General features: G+C 36.8%; 1 non-coding gene across 1 annotated transcript; it reads left to right on the forward strand.

The window, feature by feature from the left end:
• The first annotated feature begins 4,768 nt into the window (after positions 1–4,768).
• On the forward strand, positions 4,769–4,875 carry LOC121213412 (small nucleolar RNA R71). Its single transcript, XR_005908794.1, has one exon. It is a non-coding gene; the product is annotated as a small nucleolar RNA R71 (small nucleolar RNA).
• The last annotated feature ends 1,976 nt before the right edge of the window (positions 4,876–6,851 follow it).

Raw genomic sequence — 6,851 nt, forward strand, 5'->3', positions numbered from 1 at the left:
ATCAGCTTTCCTTGAGTAATTCCTTGCTTCCTACCCTGCGTCCCCCCTCTTAAGTGCCTTCTCAGGTGTTTAAGTAGGCTTTAGAATGCCTAAGAGCCCCCAAAATTGGCCTTTTTCGAATAGAGTTATACTTGGACTCGACAGGGATATGCCCGTGTGACATGCTCGTGTGCGATTACTCCAGCCTGTGGTTAAGGCTGTTAAATAGGCACGGTCTTGTAGTATACCTGTGTAAGTCGTGCTTCAATCCTGCCAAAGGGACATAGCCGTGTGACACGACCTTGTGACACGCCCGTGTGAGAAAGTCCAGGCCGTGTTGATTTCCCACGTGGGTCCATTTTCTCCGTTTTCAGCCAGTTTCTCGCTCTTTTTACTCTCCTATGCTCACCTAAGTATAAAACATGAAATTAAAGAATTAGGAGTATCGAATTCACCAAATCTAAGGAGAAACCATAGATAAATGTGCTAAGCATAGGATAAAAACATGTATAAATTACGGTTTATCAAATACCCCCACACTTAAGCGTTTTCTTGTCCTCAAGCAAAATCCTCAACTCACAATCAAAATAAATTCTTCTCAATTTATAATCCCTATCAATAATGTCTCAAAATAATTCATAAGTATTCATACATTGAAGATTCAACTAAAAGTACATCAACGTTTCAAACATTCCAAGTTGAGTATTTTATCATGAAAACATAGGTGTCTCCCCTTATATAAGTGATTACCTTTGATCAAAATATCACAAAGTTTAACATCCTCACTAAAGATTCACTCAAATCACTCCAGGTGTTTAAGGACACCAATTAAAGCACTCATTAGTCAATATGAAAAGTAATTACCATAGGCTTGCTTGAAAATCAAATCTCCACCACTATATATTGAGCTGATACATCAATCAAAAAGGTCTTTTTAGAGGGTTGTAACATGGCTTTGGTTAGGGGGTGTGGTGAAAAGCTAAAAGAAAAGGTTACAATCGAGATTGAATTGAAAAATTACCTAGCTAGAAAAATAACTAGTCATCAATTGAATACAAGTGAGCTTCTTCTCATAATATGGAATTAAAACTTAAGCTCAAAAATGACGAATTACTACTAATATGTAATGAATTATTATTATATTATTATTATTTTAAGAACAAATCAAATACATAGAAGAACAAAACATTGCTAAGCAATTAGGTCAAATCAAATTTTGACAAAAATAGGGATCAAATTAGGGGATTTCAACAATAATAGGTAATGGGTTAATATTGAGGGCAAATCAATTAATGGCTTATTAGGCTCAAAGGGGTTCACTAAGGGTTAATTATGAAGGTAAGCTTTTATGGAGTGAGTGGGTTAAACCTAACTGCCTTTATCATCTTGACATATCAAATCAAATGGTGTGGTCTTGACATGCATGATCAAGCAAGTTCTAGAATAACAAATGAATACTAACACACTCATAATAAAAGTGAGCATGAAAGGAATAAAATATACTCTAAAGGCTCAATATCTCACAAAAATTATGGCTTTTTTATGTTCAAACTTGTGAATTTCAACTTAAGATAATACCTAAACTTAGGAAAACAACCTAAAAGTTTTTAGTTCTTCAAAAATCAACTTATCATGCTTGATTCCCTAATGTCTTAAAGTTTAAACAATCAATGCATAAATGCCTATGTTTTAATTCAAGACATATCAATAAAAATCATAAATTAATCAAAATCTATTCTAATAGTGATATGAGTGATTCACGTGAGAATAAGACAAAATTTAGGGATTTCTAATGATGATATAAAAGAACCCCCACACTTAAGATGTACATTGCCCTCAATGTACAAAGATAGATATATTGACAAAGATAGATTTATAATCATAAGATAGGGATAGAAGTGAGACTTCCTGAATGATGAATGAACTCCTTGAATTGGAGTTATGGAGAATAATCAGCCAAAGCAATGATGAGGGTGGAGGAGGATATTCCGGCGGTGGTAGAGGTTCATTAATCCATAAGTCCTTTGCCCTTGGCATTTTTAGTTCCTATTTGATGATGAGATTTGGAGCTCTTTATGACAGTGATAAAATCAGGGACTCTTTAGGAGATATACTGAAGCATAATTACTCGTAATGAAAAATCCGAAAAATAAAAATAGTAAAAACTCAGGATAAAATAGTATTAAAAGGAAATAAAAATAATAATTTCAAAATATAAAGATAAAAATAAAATAAATAATAGGTGTTTCTACAGAAATTGGGGCACACGGCCGTGGGGTACGCCTGTATGCTCTCATCTCAACCCATGCATTTCGTGGTTTTCGAAATTGGGCGCATTGGTGTACACGTCCATGTTGCATGGCCGTGTCGATCTCTGTTCGCTTCTCCCACACCCGTGTATGCAGGCGCACACCCGTGTTATTTTGACAGGCTCGACCACAGTTGGTGGGCACGGTTATGTCGATTGCCTGTTTTACTTTGGCAGGATTGCCCACGACCACGTCGCACGGTCGTGGCAACTTTATCGGATCCTATGTTGGGGAAACATTTTTGCTCTATTTTCATACGGCTGTATCGCACAGCCGTGTCTCCTCCTATGGTGTGAGCACGGCCTAAGGCACGCCCGTGTGCCTGGCTGTGTGGATGGGAAAACCCTGTGTTTCAAGACTCAGTTAGTAGGTTAGATGTGAAAAACTAGAATTTAAATAATTCATTATTGTTAGTGCCCGGGTTGCCTCTCGAGAAGCACTTATTTATAGTCTTAAGTTGGACTTACCTCTCTTCTGTATGGTCAAGGTGGTGCGAGGAGTTTACACTCCTCATCCCTGCTATCAACTTTATCAATATAAGGTTTAAGACGAGTATTGCTTACCTTAAAAGTGTCGAATTTAGGATGAATTACCTCGACTGTACCATATGGGAAAATATTGAGTACCGTGAGAGGGATTACTTCATTAGGTTCAGAAGTGGTAATGCGAGGATCTACTGCATCTAGTAGTACTTTATCTCCAAACTTAAGTTGATTTGGTGATGTATTAAGCTCGTTCTGGCTCGGTTTTGGCTTATCAGGTGTTCTCAATTTTTGTGTCTGCCATTCATCTAGTTCTTCGATTTGTAGCCGTCGTTCTTCATAGATAGGTCCTTTGTTGTTGTTTGAACGTGACTCATATGCGTTCTTCAAAACTATTTCCTGTATAGAGCGTTTCACCACATGATCAGTACTAGTAGAATGATTTATACAACCACCTTCAATTTTTGATGTGTTACTCGAATTACGAGCTTGAAGGGGGATTGTTTCGTCTCCCACACGAAGTGCGAGTTCACCTGTACCAACATCAATAATGGTTCTAGTAGTCGATAAAAAGGTTCGTCCTAAAATCAAAGGTGCGTTACTATCTTCTTCCATGTCTAGAACAACAATGTCTACTGGGTATGTAAATTTATCGATCTTAACAAGAACATCTTCAATGATACCCCTAGAAAATCTAATGGTTTTATCAGTCAATTGAATGCTCATCCTAGTTTGTTTGGGTTTCCCAAGACCTAGCTGTTTTAAACATTTTATAAGGCATAACATTAATGATTGCCCCTAAGTCAGCCAATGCATTATGAACATCTAAACTACAAATAAAACAAGAAATCGTAAAACTCCCTGGATCTTTCAATTTGTTGGGTAGCGTATTCCGTAATATGGCTAGCTTATTCTATAATATGGCTAAGCAAACTACATTCAACTCCACATGTGACGCCTTATCCAGCTTTCGTTTGTTTGCTAGAAACTCCCTTAAAAATTTGACTGTGTTTGGCATCTACAAGAGAGCTTCCATAAACGGTATGTTAATATGTAATTTCTTTAATAGTTTAAGGAATTTACCGAATTGTTCATCTGTATGGTCTTTTCTTCTCGCGTTGGGGTATGGTACCCATGGTTTGTACTCATTACTTACCATTTTCTGGTTATTGTGGTCCACATCACCCTTACCTTTACTTACCATAGTTTCTTGCCTCGGTTCTGGTTCAGGTGCAACTAACCCTTCCTTGTCATGAGTGGTAATCACATTGAGTTGTTCCCTTGGGTTAGATTCTGTGTTACTCGGCAATCTACCTTGTGGTCATTCAAAAATCAGTTTGGCGAGTTGGCCTATATGAGTTTTGAGCCCTTGGATTGACGCTTGTTGATTTTTAAGCGCTGTCTAAGTACTTTGAAAATGACTTTCTGGCACTAAGATGAATTTTGTTAGCATCTCCTCAAGGTTCAGCTTTCTCTCTTGTTGGTAGGGTGGTTGTTGGAAGCCTGGAGGTGGTGGTGGTCGCTGATTGCTTGGCTTCCCCATGAAAAATTTGGGGAATCCTCCATCCTGCATTGTAAGTATTACTATAAGGATTATTTTGAGATCAAGGATTATTGCCCATGTAATTTAACTGTTCGTTCTCCATGTTGTGGCCATAGGGTGGGTAATCTGGATTGCTCGATCCACTTCCACCTGTTTTGCACTGCATTATTGGGTGAACCTGTGAAGAACTAAGATAACCGTCAAATTTCTTATTCAAGAGTTCTACCTGATTAGAGAGCATGGTGACTGAATCGACGTTATAAACGCCAACTGCTTTTGTTGGCTTTGTCCTCATGACTTGCCACTAATAATTATTTAGTGACATCTCTTCTATAAATTCATAAGCATCTTCAGGTGTTCTATTATTGATGGTTTCGCCCGTAGCTGCGTCGATCATCTATCGTGTCGAAGGATTTAGGCTATTATGAAACATTTGAACCTGTAGCCAGAGTGGTAGCCTATGGTGAGGGCATCTTCTCAAGAGGTCCTTGTATCTCTCCCATGCATCGTAGAGTGTTTCTAAATCCATATACACAAAAGAAGAGATATCATTACGTAATTTAGCCATTTTAGCCGGCGAAAAATATTTTAATAAAAACTTTTCAGTCATTTGTTCCCAAGTAGTGATTGGCCCTCGTGGTAACGAATTCAACCAATGTTTAGCTTTGTTTCTCAACAAAAAAGGAAACAACCGAAGGTGAATGGCGTCATCAGAAACGCCATTTATTTTAAAAGTGTCGCAAAAGTCTAAGAAATTTGCCAAGTGAAAGTTGGGATCTTCGTCCTGCAAGCCATCAAACTGCACAAATTACTGTATCATTTGAATTGTGTTAGGTTTTAGTTCAAAAATATTTGTAGCTACAGCAGGTCTAGCTATGCTCGATTCAGTTCCTGTTAAAGAAGGTCTAGCATAATCATACATAGTGCGTGGAGCAGGATTCTCATTAGCAGCAATTACAGGAGGTAGCAAATTTTCTTGGTTTTCAGCCATCTCATCGGTTGTGGTTGAAGTATCATCCTCTTGCTCTTCCTCTGTGTATCGTAAGCTTCGCCTTATTTCTTTTCGGTTTCTGCAAACTATGCAATCGATCTCACTATAGAGCTGTAATGGTCCTGACGGGTTTCTTCTGGTCATAAACTAGAAAAACTTGTCAGAAGAAAATAAATAAAGAATTACAAAATAAAAAAAATTAAATTGCAATAAAAGTAAAATGGTAAAGTAATAAAAATCAAGTGTTCCTAATATCCTAGTTCCCTGGCAATGGCGCCAAAAACTTGATACGTGATATTCGTGATAGGTTTTAAAGATTTATGAATGAATCGTTCTTGAGACTAATTTATTATCATGATTAAGGCAAGTGTACCTATCGTACAGTAGTATAGTTCAGCAAAACTGGATTGTCGAACCCAAAGGAACCATGAGTACTAGTATTTACTTCCTTTTTATTATCTAGCCTAAAAATTAAGAGGTTTGGTTATCTAAACTAATTACTAAACTAAGAATGTATAGAAAGAAAATTTGGCAAAATACTTTTGCGAAAATTCAATTGATTAAGACAATACCTCCAAAATACCAACAACTTGAAGGAAGACCACCTCTTCCTTTTTTTCACTAAGTTTAAATAGGATGTTTAGTTCAAAATATTTTTAGAGGTCTTAAAGCAACTCCATATCAACATACTACTAGTATAAGTTTTAGAGAAAATACCCAATTATATGAAATTTTTAAAATATATACATTCAAAGAAGTGTAGATTGGGAGAATTTAAAACTGTTCCTATCACTGAAGGGTGCACAGCAATGTTGATGAACAAACTACCTCCAAAGTTGAAGGACCTTAGGAGTTTCACTATCCCATGTTCAATTGGAAATTGTTATGTTGGTAAGGCGTTATGTGATTTAGGAGCGAGTATAAATCTAATGTTTATGTCTATTTTTAGACAGTTGGGAATTGGGAAAGCAAGACTTGCTATAGTTACTTTGCAACTGGCTAATTAATCCTATGCCCATCTAGAAGGTAAAATTGAAGGCGTGCTGGTAAGAGTAGATAAATTTATTTTTCCTCAGAATTTTCTTATTTTAGATTTTGAAGCTGACCAAAATGTGCCAATTATTCTTGGAAGACCTTTTCTTGCTACAAGCAAAACTTTAATTGATGTGCAGAAAGGTGAACTAACCATGAGGATGAATGATCACCATATCACTATTTAATACCCTGAAATGTGCTGATTGGAATGAAGAATGTCGTGCCATTTCATTGATAGAAACAACAGTACATGGATTCACAAGATTTTACCACAGCAATTCTGATAGTGACGAAGATTCATTTGAGTAAAGACCCTCGTGCACTTTGCTAGAGCAAAATCGACCTTTCAATTTTGATGAAGAATGCTTGGTAGCTCATTATATGGCATGGATTTTTTGATAGGAAAATGGGGGACACATTTAAAGTTAATGGACAATACTTGAGGCACTACCGGGGTGCTAACAAAGAGCAAGACAAATAGTCCATTGATCTTCAAGATGTTTAACTTCAAT

The sequence above is a fragment of the Gossypium hirsutum genome, chromosome A13 (assembly GCF_007990345.1).
Source record: "Gossypium hirsutum isolate 1008001.06 chromosome A13, Gossypium_hirsutum_v2.1, whole genome shotgun sequence".
Classification (NCBI taxonomy): domain Eukaryota; kingdom Viridiplantae; phylum Streptophyta; class Magnoliopsida; order Malvales; family Malvaceae; genus Gossypium; species Gossypium hirsutum.